A 21,469-nucleotide genomic window follows, 5' to 3' on the forward strand; every position below is an offset into this window, starting at 1 on the left:
CAAGAGCTTGAAGAAGGAAGCGAGAGACTGCTGGAGTGAGAAAGCGAGGACATCATCAAGTAGGATAAGTGACTAAGAGGTAGGCTCTGTTGATTGATTCTAACCTAAGGAAATCTTCCATAGAATGTATCTGTTGTGGCTAGACCCATTATCGGGCTAGAGGAATTCGTTCGTGTCCGCACTTATAATTTTACTTCACCACAAGGAGTAATTATCTTATTTTAACACTCCCCCTTAGTTACAAATGCTAAACTAAAACATGACTCATGATAACTCAAACATGCCTGCTGGTCTATGTCTCAGCTAGGCTTACAATACCTAAGTTTTTTTATGAAATTCAAACACATCTTGTACTAATGACTTTGTAAATATATCAGTCAATTGATCGCTAGATTTACAAGGCTTCAAGTGAACTTCTCCATTGCTCACAAGTTCTCTAATAAAGTGATATCTAGTATCAATATGTTTTCTATTCTGATGAAACACACTATTTTTGGATAGTGCAATCGCTGAGGTGTTATCACAATATATTACTGTTAATCCTTGTTGTTTCTTCTTGAGTCCATCAAATACTCTTCTTAACCACACTGCTTGACATGTTGTGGATGTCGTTGCTACATATTCTGCTTCTGCTGACGAAAGTGTCACATTGGGTTGCTTCTTAGATGCCCATGAAATCACACCTAAACCAAGGTGGAAGACAAAACCAGAATTGCTCTTCCTATCATTCGAACTATCTGCAAAATCACTATATGTATATCCAATCAAATCCTTCTTTTCTGTGCTTGCATACATTATGCCACAATCTCTAGTTCCTGCTATGTATCTCATAATTATTTTTTCTGCACTCTGATGTGTGTCTTTTGGAGTCTCCATAAATCTAGAAATCAAACTCACTCCTTGCATGATATCCTCCCTTGTAATTGTGAGATACATGAGGCTGCCAACCTATCTTTTGAATAGAGTGGGATTGACATATGATCCTTCATCATTGTTGCTTAACTTTGTACCTGTTGCAACTGGTGTAGGGATATGTTTGCAATTTTCCATCCTGAATATTTTCAACAAATCTTTGGAATATCTATTTTGACAACTAAAAATTCATTTTTCAGATTTCTCAACTTCTATGCCAGGAATGTATTTCATGAGACCAAGATCTGTCATCTCAAATTCTTTCATCATGGCTGCTTTAAATTCATCTATCTCAAAATCACCTGTAAAAATCATGTCATCAACATATAAGCAAACAATCAAAATATGTCCATGCTCATTTACCTTTGTGTATAAGGTAGGTTCAATGTTGCTTCTGCAAAATCCATTCTTAATCATGTAGTTGTCGATTCTACTATACTAAGCTCTAGGCACTTGCTTCAATCCATAGAGCGCTTTCTTCAACCTATACACTTTATCACCGTTACTTTCAACTTCATTTCCTGGAGGCTGTTGTTGTTATGCTCTTAACCTGCGAAATGATACCCAAATACAGAATATGCGAAGAAAATATACCCAGAACACAGAATATCAATGATTTTATTATTCAGAGAGTAATGTTCACTTGCCTCTTCGAGGGGGCAACCTCCAATAGAGCAGAGCTCGATTACAAAATAAGACACGATGCTCCTCGCAGGGAGTCTCTATCCTTTATATATGACTCATACATGCAATACCACGGACCAATACCGTGGGTTTTATTAATACCATCTATCTAATACTACAGCCCATTTGCAACTAACTATGGTTCCGTCATTAATTGCGGATTAACCACTTACAATTTTTAATATGGGCTTTATTGACTCTTGACTATGACGTGATCCCATTACATAAATAAGGGGGTTAGGGTGGGACCCTAACAGTTGCACATAAATTTATTCTTCTAGAATTCCTTTCAAGAAGGTTGATTTCACATCCATCTGATATACTTTCCACTTGTTCTGAGTTGTTGTGGCTAGAACTACTCTTACAGTATCCAATCTGGCTACTAGAGCAAACGTTTCTCCAAAATCTATTCCTAGTTGCTACGAGAATCCTTTTGCTACAAGTCTAGCTTTAAATCTATCAATTTCACCTTTCTCATTCAACTTTGTCCTGTACACCCACTTCACATCAATGAGATTTTTTTCCTTTGGTAAATCAACCAAATCCCATGTATCATTCTTTTCAATAGCTTCAATTTCTTCATCCATGGCTTGCACCCAATTTTCATCTTTGATTGCCTCTTCACAGCAAGAAGGTTGGAATGACAACAATGCAAAATTTGAGCTTACATCCAAATCATCATAATTATCTTTCAAACTTCTCATCTTTCTCTTACCATTGCTTGATTCATCACCTGATTGATTGCTGGGAGAATCTTGATCTGTTGATCCACTTGAGGATCCATGCTCCTCTGAAAGTCTTGGAGTCCTTGTTGGTGTATCTTTGTTTGGTGTATTCACTTGTGATTCTTGTTGCTCCTTTTCTGCTACATCATCTTCTTCCATTAGTGGCACTTGTGCATCAACTATTTTGTCTACAATTTTATTCCATGACTCTTGTTCCTTGAACACAACATCTTTGCTAATTATGGTCTTCTTTGTGACAGGATTATACAATTTGCAAGATTTTGATTGCTCACTATAACCAGTGAATATGCATTTTTCACTTTTATCATCCAATTTGCCTCTTTGCTCCTTAGGCACATGTGCATAAGCTACACATCCAAATACTCTGAGATGAGATACACTGCAAGACATATCTGACCATTCTTGTTCTGGTACTTTGTTCATCACACTCTTTGTAGGAGATCTATTGATCACATAAATAGCACATGCAATTGCTTCTACCCAATACTCATTAGACAAGTTTCTTCCTTTCAACATGCTTCTTACCATGTTCATAATTTTCTTGTTCTTTCTCTCTGCTACACCATTATACTGCAGTGTGTACCTGTTTGTAAACTGTCTTCTAATCCCATGTTTTTTGCATTATTGATGGAATGCCTTTGAGTCATATTCTCCACCATGATCTGACCTCAATACCTTGATCTGTCAATCACTTTGTTTCTCTTCTAAGGCTTTGAATTCCTTAAACTTTGCAAAAGTTTCAGACTTATTCTTTAAGAAGTAAACCCAAGTCTTTCTACTGTAGTCATCAATGAAAGTGAGGAAGTAGCAATTTCCACCAATCAACTGTGTCCTCATAGGTCCACACAAGTCTGTATGCACTAGCTCAAGAGGTTGCTTTGCTCTCTATGCAACTCCATTTGGAAAACTTTCACAGTGTTGCTTTCCCAAGATACAACACTCACAAGTACTAGCAGGTTCTTTGATGGGAGGTAATCCTCTGACCATCTATTTCTGCTGCAACAATCTTGAACTAGAAAAGTGCAAGTGTCCAAATCGAAAGTGTCATAACCAATAATCATCAGAACATGCTACTGTAAAAGAACTCACTTAACCAATGTAATTCAAAATTAGAGGAAAGAGTCGGTTCCTCGTCATCTGCACCTTTGCTATTATTTGTTTTCTTGGGAGCTTATCATATATAACACATTCTTGACCTTGAAAGATAACCCTATATCCTTTCTGTGTCAATTGACCAACACTTAACAAATTATATTGAGACTAGGAACATAATATACCTCTAAGATTGTCTTCGTCTCCCCCTGCTTGGTCAGAATGTTGACCACTCCTTTGCCATCTACTTCCACAGTTTTGTCAGTCCCCAACTTTACTTCTGTTTTCACAGATTGATTGAAATTTGCTACCAAAACCTCATTGCTTGTCATGTGGTTATTGCAACCACTGTCTAACAATCACACACTAGCAGAAGGTTCATGCATGGTATGGCAAGCTAAGAACATGGAGTTAGAATTCTCTATAGTGACATTAGCTCTCTGGTTCCCTTGATCAACTATCTTCTTCCTGCAATCACGAGCATAGTGACCAAATTTATTGCAATAATAACATCTCATCTTTGATTTTTCAATTATTTGATTATTGTTGAAGCTTTTGTAGTTGCTTCCACTTTCATGTTCATGCTCTTTTCGGCCATCTCTCTAACCACCATATCTTCCACTTCATCCTTTGCCTCTCGATCTACTTCTACCTCGACCTCTGTCTCTTGAAATAGAAACCTGACTTTTGAAAGCGGTCTCTAAAGTGGAATCCTTATTTCTGTCTATCCTTGCCTCATGCGATAGAAGTGATCCCATCAGCTCATCAACTATCAATGATGCCAAATCCTTGGCTTCTTCTATGGTTGCTACCACAACATCAAATTTGGTAGATAAAGATTTGAGGATCTTCTCAACCATTGTTTGATCTTTAATTTCTTCACCATAAATCTTTAACTGATTTACGACAGTTATGACCCAGTTAATTCTTCTTCTTGTCTATCTTCCATTGTTCCTTCTCTATATTACTAAGAGCTTGTTCTTCTGCTTCATCCTTAGGTTCTGAAAACCCAAACTATACATAATCCCAAACATCATGTGCCTGCAACGTGGTCGTTATCTTAATGGCCCACACATCATAATCTTTCCCTGTAAACACTGGGAACTGGGGCCGAAAATTTGAGAAAGCCATCTTTCTCCAAAATTACCTTTTTGAAAAAACCTTAAATTTCTCCTTTGTAAAAGGCTTTTTCAAAAAAAAAAATACCCCTTTCAATAAAACCCTAAATTTTTTATTTAAAAAAAAAACTTAAAAAAATCTTTTTGCAAAATACCCTTTTCAAAAACTCCTCATTATGTATATATTTTTTTTATATAAAAGAAATTAAAAAAAATCTTTATATATAAAAACAATAACCTTTATATAACACACCTTCACGTAAACTCTTTTTCAAAAACTTAATAAGTCACAGTATAACAAAGACTTCGAATAACACACCCTTCATGTAAAATCTTTTTCAAAAACTTAATAAGTCACGGTAACTTATAACAAAGACTTCGAATTTTTTAAAAGTTGACTTTTTAAAAACCTATCATATAAACCACGTGCGTGTTGTTTGTTTATTAATGCATATCACGATGGCTAGATGTGCGATCGATGCCTGTCTTCTAATTTAGTCCACTAACGCTACAACAACCGAAGGGACCTGCTCTGCTCTATGTATAACTTTAATATGCGTTAATGCATAAATCATGCGAAAATCTGTGTATTTCTTTTCACATGGACCATTGCAAATCTGTTTTTCTCTTCTCATATGGACCACTGCAAATCTGTTTTTCTTCACTTTGATACTAATTTGTTGGAAAGGTGGAGGAGACACAGCAGAAATAATTCACATATAAAACACGAGCTGCTGCTCTTCTATTGATCACACAAAACATGATTCCTACAATAAACCCTATGACAGGGATTGAAACCTTTTAGACTAGACACTCACATAAAATATCTTGACATTCAACTACATGCAGTCACACACTCAAAGTTGTCTATCACTTAAATCACTTGACTCAACCACTCAATCACTAAGTTAATGACTCTCGATGTTTAACCAACTCCACATGCAAAAGTAATTATCTTATTTGAACACTCATGTCTGTCAATTACATCATATTTATATGAAGAATAAAAACTTCTGATAAAAATGGAAATGTTGTATTAAAAGAAATAAAACCCACTGGTTAGCTCTACGAAAGAGAGTCTGAACCAGGAGAGTCTGGCTCTGTAGAATGCTCTACATTGTTCATGTACATCACACATTATATAGTAATCATGGTTTTAGGGAAGTTAGAACAATAACCTAAGAAATAGAAACTAATTCCTATCCTGAGGTCACGTGAACCAACTCACACTATTCTAGGATATTCTCCATTATCTTCAACACTCCCCCTTAATGGAGAAGGGGTTCACAAATATGCCTAACATCTCCCTAAACATTTCAAACTTAATCCTGCCAAGAGGCTTAGTGAAAATGTCTGCAACATTATCAATATACCAAATGGATTTCTTTGGATTGCACTTTCTCCCTGACGAAGTGGAATTGTGTATCAATATGTTTAGTGTTTTTGTGGAACACCAGCTTATTAGCAAGTTTGATTGAACTCTGATTGTCGCATCTGGTTGGTTTTGCATCTATCTGTTCTTCCCCGACATCCTGGAGAAGTCTCCGCAACCAAACTGCCGCACACATTGCTACATAAATGGCTTGATACTCTGCTTCCGCTGAGGACAAGGAGACTATGTTCTTCTTCTTGTTGCTCCATGTGATCACCCCAGATCCAATGCTGAATGCATAACCTATTATGGATCTGCGATCATCTACATTTCCAGCCCAATCTAAATCTACAAATCCTGTCAATGTAACATTAGAAGAGTCAGTGTAAATAATGTCGTAATATACAGTACCTTGTAGATACCTCAAAACACTTTTCGATGCATTCCAATGGCTTTCAAGTGGCTTGGACATATATTGGCTTATCACACTAACTGCATAAGCCAAATCTGGTCTAGTGGTGGTTAGGTAGATTAGACTCCCAACCAGCTGTCTGTAAAGTGTCACATTTGCCTCCTTTGAGCCATCTTCACTCTGAAGTTTGATGTTCTGTTGTAATGGTATTACTGCAGGCTTACACTGAGCCATCCTAAATCTCTCTAACAGGCCTTTGGCATACTTTCCTTGGGACATAAATGTTTGTCCTGAATCTCTCCAGATCTCAAGACCCAAACAGTATCTTAATTCACCAAGGTGTTTCATTTCGAATACCTGTGACATCTGTTGCTTGATTTATTTGATCAAATATGTAGCATCACCTGTAATGATCAAATCATCTACATATAGATAAATCATCACTATGTGCCCTGTTCATCTTGCGTGGTGTAAAGATTAGGGTCATTTTTGCTTCTGTTTTAGCCAGCTTGCAGAAAAAATGAGTCAATCTTTTCATACCAAGACCTAGGTGCTTGCTTTAGTCCAAAAAGTGCTTTCTTCAATCTACAGACTAAATGTTCTTTCCATTTCTGGACAAACCATTCAGGTTGCTCTAAATAAACCTCCTCTTTTAGTTCTCCATTTAAAAATGCAGACTTTACATCTAGTTGGTGTATCATCCAATGTTTCTTAGTAGCTAAAGAAATTAACATTCTGATAGTGTTTAGTTTAGCTACAGGGGAGAAGGTTCCTTCACAGTCTATACCTTCTTTTTGTGAATACCCCTTTGCTACCAATCAAGCTTTTAATTTTTGTATGGTTCCATCTGCAATTATCTTCGGTTTGTATAACCATTTACAACCTATGGTTTGTTTTCCTTTAGGAAGTTCAACTAGTTCCCAAGTGTTGTTCTTGATTATTGATTCATATTCCTGTTCCATGGTTGTTTTACATTTTCTACATTCATTTGCTTCTTTATAACTAGAAGGTTCAACCACATTCATAATACTAGTTATAAAAGCATTTTCCCTATATCTTGCAGGCAATTGAGCTTTCCTACCTGATCACTTGAGAGGTGGGGTAGCCTCAAACCTTGTCTGATCATCATTCTATTTTTCTTCCCGTTGTTGTTGTATCTGCTACTGTTGCTCATCTTCTGCCTTTGTTTGTTACTGATCCTAATTGTTTTCTGCTTCTTCTTCCACCAAGTACGGAATATCCCATTCCTCATTGTGCTTATCAGATTCTTCATGATCCTGCTCATGGAATATGAAATCTCTACTAACAAAAATCTTGTGAGTAGAGGGATTAAATAATATGTAAGCTTTATGTTGTGAACAATACCCTATAATAGTATATTTGATGGCTTTCGAATCTATTTTTCTTCTATCTTCCTTTGGAATATGGGCAAATGCTTTAGATCCAAATACTCTTAAGTGTTTTCTCGCAGGCTTAAATCCATATAATGCTTCATAAGGAGTTTTAAACTCAAGACTCTTTGTAGGACTCCTATTTTTCAAATAAACTGAAGTATTCAATGCTTCAACGCAAAAACCATTCCAAAGATTCTTACATTTCAACATGCTCCTAGCACATTCCACTAGTGTTATGTTCTTTCTTTTAGTTACTCCATTTTGTTGTGGAGTATGGGGTACTGTGAATTGCTGCAATATTCCATGGTCTTTACAATACCTGATAAGCTCATCTTTCAGGTATTCTCCCCCTTGATCAGACCGGAGAATTTTTATCTGTTTCCTTGTTTGCCTTTCAATCATGTTTTTGAACTGCTTAAAGTATTCAAATTTGTGACTCTTCTTACTTAAGAAATATACCCAAGAAAACTTTGTGCAGTCATCAATAAACAGAAAAACTATAGTGCACCTCCTAATGATTTTGTTTGCATGGGTCCACATGGGTCTGTATGCACTAATTCAAGTATATCCCTCTGTTTCTTTTCTACTCGAACAGGGAATTCTTCTCTATGCATTTTTCCTAATGTACACACATCATAATCACTATGTACTTGTTTTAGCATAGGAAGATCTCTTACCATTTCCTTCTTCTGTAGTAACAACAAATCATTGTAGTTGATATGACAAAATATCTGATGCCATAGCTCTTCTGTAGTCAAACTCGTAGTTGTCAAGGGTTGAGCTGGTGTAGGTCTTACTTCCAACTTGTACAGACCTATTGTTCAGATTCCTGTAGCAATTGTCTTCATGCCATCTAGTAGATCTTTAATATAACAGTTATATTTTAAAAATTCAACTTTAAGATCTTGATCTGTGATCATGGATACAAAAATCAAGTTCTTTGTTACACCGGGCACATACATGATATTATGAATTTTTTTTACATTACCATTAGGTAGAATGACAACAATTTTCTCACACCCTTTGAAATGATGTCTTCTATCATCACCTAGGTAAATCTGTGCTCCTTTGTTGATTTCTTTAAAAGCTTTGAACCAATGCTTGTTCCCTGTCATATGTGTTGATGCTCCCGAATCTATATACCATATGTCTGCATCAACATTTTCATCAAAATCTGCCGTAAACAATCTGAAATTCTGCACGACTTTCATTCGCGAGATGACCTGCATGTCATTTATGCTTCTGCTGTTCTTCATGATATTTCTTCTTCTTGCACTCCCTGGAAATATGACCAAGTTTTCTACAATAAAAACATTTAATTTCAGAGTTGTTTCTATTCAGATGCATACCTTGGGTCTGATTCAGTCTTTTCTGTGAATGTCCTCCATTTTGTTATTGCGGATTTCCTTTCTCTTTGAAGAAGTTCTTCTTCGCCATCAATGCAAGATCGGCACTCTGGGGCTTCAGAGTCGATCTTATTTCTTCTTCTTGCATTAGTATTCCTGTCAGCTCTTCAAACTTCAAGATTTTCTCTCTCGCATTTATCCCAGTGATGAACATTTGGTAGTCATCAGTCACACCATTCATGGTAATTGTTACAAGATCTGTATCGTCAATTGTATGACCAATGTCTACCAATTTGTTCTTCAGATCTTTCATCCTTGCTATGAAGGCAACAACTGCTTCATTCTCCTCCATCTTTAGGGATAAGATCTTGCTCTTCAGAAACAGAAGATGATTTGTATTCCTGATCTCATACAGATCCTTCAAAATTCCCCAAATTTCACTTGTTGATTTACATTCTCTGATATGTGGTATGATGCAGTCTTTCACTGACATCTTCAGCAGCGTCCTTGCTTTACCCTCACTCTTCTCCCAATATGGGACTTTTGTGGTGATCCAGGTGGATCTTCAGACACCATGGCATGGAAACGCTCAAAAATCAAAGTGTTTGGAATAATGTTGACATAGGACCAAAGCGTATATCTCGTCGTCCTGATTGTGGAGGTATGAACGGTTCATCAATCCGAGTCCGGATGACAAAGTTATCGCGAAAAGTGTTTGCCTTAGTTCCTTTGGAGAAGGAGCATTTTCTCATAAAAATGGGTTTTAAGCCTTTATAAAGAAAATCGCAATCGGAGGCAAATGATGGCTTATATCGGCACTATTCAGGCACTGATCAATGATATCGGCACTTGTAAATCAACGATGGAATATCGGCGTCAGCGAAACCCAAAGGCCGAGGACTAGAACCTTGGGCCGATTGAGATTGCGATTAGCGATCGTCGATATCGATGATCGGCGTCGTCAGATCCCTTGATATGCAGGGCTATTGGAAGAAGCGATAGCGATATGCGACGTGTTCTCAGCCACCGGATCAGAAAACCGATCAACGACCAAGATTAAATCGGCGATCCCGATACTAAGGGGTGATGCAATTGCGATATAGTGTAGACGCGATCGATTTATAGGTCCGATTTTATAAAATTTGAAATCCAAACATTTGGATTTTTCAATGTTTTTCAGTGTTTTTCGGGTTTTTGTATTATCACTGTAAAACAATAAAAAGGCTATTTTTTTAAAGGTTGTTGTGCCCACCGATTGTTCTATATAAATGGCTTCTATTCTTAAGCAACAGAACTCTGGTTTTGAAGCAACCTTGTCCCAAACGTGTTATAAAACATGATGGGTGACAGAGAGCCGAGGGAAGAAGGGAGAGAGCCTACATGCCAGAGAGTGCCCGAGAGCCCGAAAGCCTGTGCTAGAGTGCCGAGAGCATGGATGCAAAGAGATGAGAGCGGCGAAAGGTTGCGTAATAGAGGGCGAGAGCGGTGTAACAGAGAGACCAAAAGGTTGCGTGGAGAGGTTGAGTGGAGATAGGCCCGAGAGCCTGAGTACGCAGAGAAGCATGAAGCCAAAGCAGCGCTTCAAATCCACAGAGCTGCAGAGCTACAAAGAAGCATGAAAGCCATAGAGCGCTTGAAATTCTGGCAGATTGCAGAGCTGCAGTGACATAAGCTAGAGCACTACAGAGCCAGATAGCCACCGAGCTACAGAGCCAAGAGTCCAGAGCAGTTATTCTCTTTGAGATCGATTCTTATTCTTTGATCAATTCTTCTCCTTATGATCAATTCTTCTTGATCGGTGCTGTGAGAATCAACGTGTCAGCAAGCTTCAACACATTGACAACTATGTTTCAGATGTCCACATGCTTGTGTGAAGTAGCCATCTTCATATGATCGTCGCCTTGAGATCGATGGTCTGAGTGGTTTCAGCAGTGAGGCATCCACTTCTTTAGATGACCTGTGGTGTGAGGTATATGGTTATTGTCCATGTACTTCTTCTTTTACATTATGCTACATGGATCCTTGATTGATATTGATGCAGGATCTTGTTTATTTCATGTTGTCATGATTCCTTGCTTCAAGTTATGCGGAATCTTTTATATGATGTACTTGTTGTCATAACTCATCATGTTATGCTTTGAGATTCCTTGTTGTATGTTGCTGGGATACTCTTGTTGTCGTCATGCATGTGTTTTTCTTTGACATCCCTTTTGTGCCATGTTGACGAGATGCGCACCATGCATGTTTTTGTATCATATTGATAGGAGTATTTTGATTGAGAGTTCCAAGTTGTGGGATATCTCTTAGAGCCACTCTTGTGTGAGGGAATTTTTCCTTGTATGATCGGACATCATCTCTTGTGTACATCACCTTTATTGACAACACTTAATGCAGTGGCCTACACCATCTTGACACCGGGGCCCGGAGACGTAGTCACTCCTGGATGAACTCCGTTATCAATGTCTTGTTATTTCATGTGTTGATGATTGATATGTTCCTCTTCTTTACAGCATGCGGATGTATTTGTTAATGTTCTTTTAAAAAGAAATTTTAACACATCACGAAAGTAAAAGGTCTTGGAAGGGTCCTTCTTCACACCTAGACCTGGATCAAGTGGTATCAGAGCAGTCTTTGTGTTGATGTGAATTGCAGTGTGAAAAATGGAAAGTGTAATGACAGAGGATGAAAAAGCAATGTACGAGACCATGCTCGAAATTTCCAAGAAAGTTGAAATTGTGTATGAAACTCTATAGAAAGAAACAGAGGAAAAGGAGCGATTACAACTTCAGTTGAAAGCCATAGAAGAGGCCATGGAAGAACTGAAGCAAAACAAACATAAAATTCAAATAGAGAATGATGAATTGAAGATGCATCTACATGAAGAGAAGGAGGAGAAACAAAGTTTGCTACGACAGCTGCAAGCAAAGGACGAGGCCTTGGAAAAGCTACAGCAAGACTCATGTGAGGTAAAAAGTAGTTCTCCATCTTCATGTATGTTTCCTGATGATGATTTCGCTGTGTTTGAAAATCATACCATAGGAATTGGCTCCAAATTTTTGAAGAGAATGGGATATGAAGGGAAAGTCTTGGGCGTTAATGGCCAAGGCATTGTCAATCCCATCAAAGTAGAGGAATTACCCCGTTAGGCAGGACTTGGGTATGTCGGGAAAGAAGTTGGGGAATGCGCGGAGACAATTAGCGAACCACCAACGACGGATGATGAGCAGCCCTCATCAGTTCTTTCCAAATCAAAAGAGAAGGTAAAAGATGTTGATTTCCTTTCGGTTTCATCTTCTCATAGTATGATGTCTGTTGGAGATTTGGAGATCCCAATTACAGGGACAAACATGAGGCTCCTTACAAGGATGAGGCATGAGGAGAAAGAAGAACTTGGTGTTAATAACCAAGGCATAACTCCACCTTTGGAGATTGTGCACAAACATCCATTTTTAGGCTCGAGATACACTAAAGGAGAGTGCTCAAAGGTGTCAGATTTGTCCGAGACATCGTCAAGGAAATAGAATGATGGGAAAACATCCCCATCATCACATGGCAGTTTCCATTGCAAGAAGAGAGCGAAGGCAAGCTCTCATTGCCATACGGACATCAGAAACATCAAAGGAAAGTATAACCATTCTCGATCTTCGAATTTTCATTTTGATTATGATCATGTTTTTAATAATGAACGAAGATCAAGGCATCGAAAAACATGTATTTTTTGTGGTTTACCTAACCATAGCTTTTCCAAGTGTTGGAAAAGAATGGCAACACTCATGAGGCGTGAAAGACCCTCTCAACAACATGAAAAGAAACAGGTTAAGTAGATATGGAGGAAGAAATCCCACTGTAGTCATTTCGACAGAAATGGCCATCAAAAGGCCACTTGCTGCAAGCTCCATCTAGAGCAATGCCCTAAAGAAAAAGCATAGGCGCGTGAACTAGGTAAAGCAGTTGTTCGACAAGAAAAACCACCTCAAGGAGGTGACCCATTCACAAAGATAAGTGAGAAATGGTTTCTAGACATGTTGTCGTTTCATGGTCATTCTTTTGTAAATCACTTGTTGCATTTTAAATGTAAACATGATGATGTGTTTCCATCACGTGGTCAACAACAATGATGTTTGGTCATGTTTTGAGTCGCATATTAAAACTCTAAAAGTGATTTTATGTTCCATCACTTGTCCACACAATAGTGCTTGGCCTTATGATTGTAAATCATGTGTTGCAGTGATGATGTGTTTTCCATCTCTTTTTTAAGCAACCATGATAGGTTGGCCTTGTTGTCATAGCTGGAGTATTACTTCCATCTTGATGTAAACTTGACCACCGAGTATGTATTATAAACTCGTGGCAAGTGTGGGACATTTGGGTCTTTAGTTGGTCATGTCATTCAAAGCATGTAATTTGCGAAAAAAATATACTACAGGTTGCAGGTGTAGCAAGTGTTGGTTTATCACTTAAGGTTCCGAAGAACAAAGGTAAAGGAGATGGAAGCGAAACCTTTCAGGATGCTTGTGATTCAGGCAGGGTATAGAGAGATTTGGATATTACTTTTTATGCTTTTGGAGGACCAAAATATCCTTAGTGGGGAGGATTGATCCAGGTGGATCTTCAGACACCATGGCATGGAAACGCTCGAAAATCAAAGTGTTTGGAATGATTTCGACACAGGACCAGGTTCATCAATCCGAGTCCAGATGACGAAGTTATCATGAAAAGTGTTTGCCTTAGTTCCTTTGGAGAAGGAGGATTTTCTCATAAAAATGGGTTTTAAGCCTTTATAAGGCAAATCACATTCGGAGGCAAGCGATGGCTGATATTGGTGCTATTCAGGCAGCGATCGGTGATACCAGTGCTTGTAAATCGGCGATGGAATATCGGTGTCGGTAAAACCCAAAGGCCGAGGACTAGAACCTTGGGCCGATTGTGATTGCGATTAGCGATGGCGGATATCGGTGATTGGAATGATTGGCGATTGGCATTGTTGGATCCCTCAATATGTAGGGCTATTGGCAGAAGCGATAGCGATATGCGACGCGATCTCATCCGTCGGATCGAAAAACCGATCAACGACCAAGATTAAATCGACAATCGGGATATCGGTGATCCTGATACCAAGGGGCAATGCGATTACGATATACCAAAGACCCGATCGATTTATAGGTCTGATTTTATAAAATTTGAAATCCAAACTTTTAGATTTTTCAATGTTTTTCAGAGTTTTTCGGATTTTTATATTATTGTTGTAAAACAATAAAAAGGCTATTTTTTTAAAGGTAAGTTCCTCAAAAAGAATACCAAAAGGACACCGCTCACAACCAGATCTCAAATCAATACACCAGTATTTTTGACGTGGTTAAAACCCTCAAAGTGCAAGGAGGGAAACAGTCCACGGCCTGTCCCAACGTGGGTACTACAGGCAATTTATTAATCAAAGAATGAAAATTTACATAAGCTTCTCTCATGCACAGATTACCCGAACAATGACCCTCCATGCGCTTTAAATAGAACTCATGGACCAATCGGGTGTCAAGCCACGGATCAAGTGTCGGTAATACCGAGGTGAGAGTGAACCGTCGGATCACTACATATCGTGACCATCGGATTGTAAGTTACAAAATGTACAACGGTAAAGAAACACACTTTACCTAACTCTAACCTAACTCTATACTAGACCAAGTTGAACTTAACTATATCCTATGTGTCGGAATATCCTAACATCCCCCCTTAAGAACAACTTGGGATAGGATTGAAGGATTTACAAATATGACACAATAGGAGAAGGAAGGAGGCACTAGAGCCTATCCCCCCTTAGTGACAACTTCCTGAACTCCAAGCATATATCGAAGTTTAGTGAACTTCGCCTCTGTGAGAGCCTTTGTGAAGATGTCTGCAACCTGATCATCTGTTGGACAATATTGCACTTCAAGAACATGGTCATGAATGAGCTTTTTGATGAAGTGCATGTGTAGTTCAATGTGTTTGCTGCGCTGATGCTGGACTGGATCTTTGCATAGCTGAATGGCACTTTGATTATCACACCAAAGTGTGGTTGGATGCTGCTGCTCAAAGCCAAACTCTGATAGGATCTGATGAAGCCACAAGGCTTCCTTACTAGCTTCCACGGCACCACGATACTCTGCTTCTGCTGATGAAAGAGAAATGGCAGCCTGTTTCTTACAAGCCCATGTAATAGGTCCTGAACCAAGAGTGAAGACATAACCGGCAGTAGATTTCCGATCATCAGGGTCACCAGCCCAATCAGAATCAGTGAAACCAACTAATAGAGGAGCTGCTTTGGCACTGTAATGAATCCCAAACTGTACTGTACCTCGAACATAACGAAGTATTCTTTTAGCTGCTTTCCAATGACTTTCACGGGGGTTTTGCATAAAACGAGCAACAAGGCCAACAGCAAAGGAAAGATCAGGACGAGTATGGGTTAAATACAAGAGTTTTCCGACAAGTTGACGGTATAAGGTAGCATCAACTTCAGGAGAAGTACAAGAGACTGAAAGTTTGACTCCAGACTGAAAGGGAGAAGGGGCTGGCTTACAGTCTTCCATGTGAAAATGACGAAGAATATCACAAGCATACTTGGACTGGGAAAGGAAAATACCCTCTTGGGATTGCAAGACTTGAAGACCGAGAAAATAGTGTAAGTGTCCTAAGTCTGTCATTTCAAATTTCTTTTTAAGGCTGGACTTCACATGGTTTATAAGGTTGGGATCACTACCAGTAAGAATAAGATCATCAACATAAAGAACAAGGATGATAAGAGAGTTGCCCACTTTCTTGGTGTAGACAGTATTGTCAGAATGACACCTAGAAAAGCCAGATTCTAAAAGAAAGCTATCCATTTTGGCATACCAAGCCCGAGGAGCTTGCTTGAGGCCATAAAGGGATTTCTTAAGTCGACAAACAAGGCTGGAGTCTGTTTGTATGAAGCCAATGGGTTGTTCCATATAGATTTCTTCCTGCAAGTCCCCATTCAAGAAGGCAGATTTAACATCCATCTGATGGACTTCCCATTTTAAAGAGGCAGCAAGGGAAAGAACAAGGCGGATAGAGTTCATTTTGGCAACAGGGGAGAAGGTTTCAGTGTAGTCAATGCCTTCAACCTGTGAAAAGCCCTTAGCAACGAGACGAGCTTTATGTTTATCAACTTTCCCATCTGGTCCATACTTGGTTCTGTAAACCCATTTACATCTAACAAGTTTGCGTCCCTTTGGTAGAGGAACAAGATCCCATGTATCATTTGTCATCAATGAATGATATTCTTCATTCATAGCTGCTTCCCAATGTGGATGGCCTGAAGCTTCTGCAAAAGTGTCAGGATCATGATTTACTGGAGCTTGAGCCAGTAAAGAAGAGGCTCTTTCAAACTGAGAACGTGTACGTCGTTGATCTGTAGGATCACCGGCAAGATCACCTGCTGCATCCCGAGTAGCACGGACCCATCTTGGAAGTTGAGGATCCTGAGAAGGTGGGGGAGGATTATCATCCTCGCTTTCATCATCTGAAGAAGAAATGTTTTCAAAAGTAGAAGAGATAGGAAGAGGTGGCACATCCGCCGGACTAGGCTCGCAGGCCGATTTATTTTCATCAAATTTTACATCTCTTCTAATGATAACATTTTTGGACTTAAATGGAATAAGTCTATAACCTTTTACATCTTCAGAATATCCAACAAAAGTACATTTCTCACTCTTAGGTTCTAAAGCTTTATGCTTTTCATCTGGAATATGGGCCCATGCTTCACTTCCAAACACACGAAAGTGACTTACATCTGGTTTAATGGAACTCCAAGCTTCTTCTGGAGTGATATTCTCTAGAACCTTAGTAGGAGTGCGATTGATTATATAATTTGCACAATTAATTGCTTCGGCCCAAAAACTAAGACTGAGTCCTTTAGATTGCAGCATACAATTAGCCATTTCCTTTAAGGTGCGATTTTTCCTTTCAGCTACACCATTTTGTAGTGGAGTGTATGGAACAGTATGTTGCATTTGAATTCCATTTTCGGTGCAAAAGTTGATGAATGTGTTTTTAACATATTCTCCACCATTATCAGTTCTTAGCTTAAGAATTTGATGTCCAGATTGTTTTTCAACAAAGGCTTTGAAGGCCAAAAAAGTGTTAAATACTTCGCTCTTGAGTTTTAAGAAGTATACCCAAGTGCGTCTGGAGAAATCATCAATGAAAGTTAAGAAGTACTTGCAGCCAGAGAATGAAGCAACAGGAAGAGGACCACATAAATCACTGTGCACAAGCTGTAAAGGGGCTGAGGCGTGCCAAGAGGCACGTTTGTCAAAACTGTCCCGATGATGTTTTCCGAGTACACATCCGGAACAAACACCATCTCTGCAAGATACCATAGGAAGACCTGTCACCATATTTTCTTTACATAGATGCTGAAGGGAGTGATAGTTTAAGTGACCAAATCGCTCATGCCAAAGTTTGCTCACTTCATCATTATGAGCAACAAATACTGAGGGAAGATTTGATGACCCAAAGTTGTGAAACTTATACAACCTTTTGGAATCATCAGCAAGACCAGTAGCTAGAATCTGTTTAGGATCTTTTAGATCCTTGATTACAACATCATGAGGTGAAAATTCAACAATTTTACCTTCACCTAAATGAGTTATCTGATAGACAGATAGAAGGTTGCAGGATAAGGTTGGAACACATAATACATCATTAAACTGACCATTGTCTAGATGAACAGTTCCAGTCCCTACAACATTAAGAGATCTATCATCACCAATATATATATTTTTGGTGTTACAATCATTTAAAGAAGAAAACATGGCTTGGTTTTTGGCCATGTGACAAGAGGCTCCAGAATCAATGAGCCACTCATGAGAATGAGAAGAAGAAGAAGATACATTTAATGCATAACCAAACTGAGATGATTGACAATGACATGCAGAAAGTGCCATTCCGGAAGTTGAAGTTGAAGTAGGCTCCACATGGATGTTATGTTTCTTCATTGCGGCTTCCAAGGCTTCCATCTTCTTAAAGCATTTAGATTCTAAGTGGCCATCTCGATTACAAAAGTTACAATGTCTATCAGTCTTCTTCCATTTGTTTTTATTGGTCTTATCATTTTGCTGAAATGATCTTTCATTTTGAGGCTGAGATGGTTTAGGACCATTCTTTTGAGGATATGAATTCTTAGGATTCTTTGAATTTGGTTGCTGCTGGGCGGCTAACGCTTTCATGGAAGAGTTTCCAAGATTAAGAAGACCAAGGTGTAAGAGTTTTTCTTGTTCTCTTATTAAGGAATCACAAAAGGAGTCAAAGGAAGGGGCCTTGTAGTCTTGTCCTTGACAAATGAAAGCTTCCCTTGTAGAATGGAAAGTGGAAACAAATACAGAGTAGGCTGGTCCCAACTTAGTAAGGATGGAATAAATAAGGTTACCATCTTCTTTCTTAACTTTAACACCTTCCAAGAGATATCTAAGGGTCTTGAATTTGGACAAGAAATCTTCAATGCAAGAAAAATTATTAGGATCCAAAGTAAGCAGCTCATTTTCAAGTTGATGGGCTCTAATTTCATTTTTAATCCCAAAAACTTTAGCAAGTTTTTCTAATGCTTCATGAGGAGTCTCAAGTTCTGCAATGTGGAATCTAAGATCAGGAGAAATAGACATCCCTATCAAACCACATGCTTGATCTTGTCTATTTTCCCATTTTGCCGCCTTGTCTTCATCTTTTGGTTTCTTCTCTTGGTCTGTGGCTATTCTGAAGAGACCTTTACTTCTAAGTAAATCTTCCATGTAGGCTACCCATTGGAAGTACTTAGTGCTGTCAAGAATGACTTGGCATGGACTTTCCATTTTTTTAAAAACTGAAGCTGAAGATGCTGAAAGTAAGTGTTCCAATGGATAGATCTTGAAAAAATAGGCGGTTTTAAAAAAAACGGCTCTGAAAAAGGCTTCCGGATGAAGAAGTTATGGCTTTTTGAAAAAAAATTGTTAACGTTGCCGTCAAAGTGCGCGAATGTGCGGGAATGAAAAAAATCCGCCCCCACAAAATGGAAACTTGAACCCAAGACCTCTACTCTCTTAAAATAGCTTTGAACCAATTGATCTATACAAAAAATTTGAGAGAGAGAGAGAGAGAGAGGGGGGGGGGAGCCTTGGTTTGCGTGCTTGCCTTGAGAAAGCTCTTTTTCCCTACAAAACACAAAACACAAAACCCAACACGAATATGCAAAGAAAAACGAACCTTGCGGCTCGAGGTTAGCTTTAGCCAAAAAACTAGAAATTTAAAAAAAATCTCAAAGTTAGCTTTAGCCGAAAAACTAAATATTTTTCTCAATGTTTCTGATTTTCCGAGATCACACTAAGGTGCAGGGAAAAGAGCACACGCATGAGAAAAAATCCTTCCTTTCTGTTTCTGATTTGCCCAGATCGCACAGAGTCGCAGGGCAAAGAGCATACGCAGAAATGAAAGGTATAGATCCGGTTAAAAAAAAGGCTAAATAAACTGAGACCGAAATAAGCAGAGAAAAAATAACAGTAAACTGCAAAAAACACTGTATACCTCCCGATCTGAAAAAAAATGACGCAGCTAGGGCTACCGGAAACCTTTTCGCGTGAAACGAAAGGGGTCCTCACTGGAACAGATGCTCCGAATGCAACAGAGCAGTCCTCTCGGCCCGAAAGCAGTCAGAAACAGCAGATCTAGGAAACGACAGCCGCATGCAGTTCTACCGGCTTCAGATTTGGATCACCAACGAACGCGGCCCTCAAATAGCTCTGATACCAAGTAGGAATTTACAGGGTAAGTTCCTCAGAAAGAATACCAAAAGGACACCGCTCACAACCAGATCTCAAATCAATACACCAGTATTTTTGACGTGGTTAAAACCCTCAAAGTGCAAGGAGGGAAACAGTCCACGGCCTGTCCCAACGTGGGTACTACAGGCAATTTATTAATCAAAGAATGAAAATTTACATAAGCTTCTCTCATGCACAGATTACCCGAACAATGACCCTCCATGTGCTTTAAATAGAACTCATGGACCAATCGGGTGTCAAGCCACGGATCAAGTGTCGGTAATACCGAGGTGAGAGTGAACCGTCGGATCACTACATATCGTGACCGTCGGATTGTAAGTTACAAAATGTACAACGGTAAAGAAACACACTTTACCTAACTCTAACCTAACTCTATACTAGACCAAGTTGAACTTAACTATATCCTATGTGTCGGAATATCCTAACAGTAGTGATCGCTTATTGTTTTATACAAACGACTTCTATTCTTAAGCAACAGACCTCTGGTTTTGAAGTAGCCTTGTCCAAAACATGTTATAAAACACGATGGGTGACAGAGAGCCCAAGGGAGAAGGGAGAGAGCCTGCATGCCAGAGAGTGCCTGAGAGCTCGAAAGCTTGTGCTAGAGTGCCAAGAGCATGGATGCAGAGAGACGAGAGCAGTGAAAGGTTGCATAAAAGAGGGTGAGAGCAATGTAATAGAGAGCCTAAAAGGTTGCATAGAGAGGCTGCGTGGAGAGAGGCCTGAGAGCCTGAGTATGCAGAGAAGCATGAAGCTAGAGCAACGCTTCAAATCCACAGAGCCGTAGAGCTACAGAGAAGCATGAAAGCCAGAGAGCACTTGAAATTCTGGTAGATCGCAGAGCTGCAGTGACATAAGCTAGAGCGCTACAGAGCTAGATAGCCAGCGAGCTACAGAGCCAAGAGTCCAGAGTATTTATTCTCTTTGAGATCGATTCTTCTTCTTTGATCGATTCTTCTCCTTATGATAGATTCTTCTTGATCAGTGTTGTGAGAATCAATAGGTCAGAAAGCTTCAAAACATTGACAACTATGTTTCAGATGTCCACATTCTTGTGCGAAGTAGCCATCTTCATATGATCGTCGCCTTGAGATCGATGGTCTAAGCAGCTTCAACAGTGAGGCATCCACTTCTTCAGATGGCCCGTGGTGTGAGGTATATGGTTATTGTCCATGTACTTCTTCTTTTACATTATGCTGCATGGATCCTTGATTGATATTGATGTAGGATCTTGTTTATTTCATGTTGTCATGATTCCTTGCTTCATGTTATGCGGAATCTTTTATATGATGTACTTGTTGTCATAACTCATCATGTTATGCTTTGAGGTCCCTTGTTGTATGTTGTTGGGATACTCTTGTTTTCGTCATGCATGTGTTTTTCTTTGACATCCATTTTGTGCCATGTTGATGGGATGTGCATCATGCATGTTTTTGTATCATACTGATAGGAGTCTTTTGATTGAGAGTTCCAAGTTGTGGGATATCTATTAGAGCCACTCCTGTGTGAGGGAATTTTTCCTTGTATGATCGAGACATCATCTCTTGTGTACATCACCTTTATTAACAGCACTTAATGCAGT

The sequence above is a fragment of the Pinus tabuliformis genome, chromosome 6 (assembly GCF_031772625.1).
Source record: "Pinus tabuliformis cultivar Carrire ecotype Pingquan chromosome 6, CPIR1, whole genome shotgun sequence".
In the NCBI taxonomy this organism is placed as follows: Eukaryota; Viridiplantae; Streptophyta; class Pinopsida; order Pinales; family Pinaceae; genus Pinus; species Pinus tabuliformis.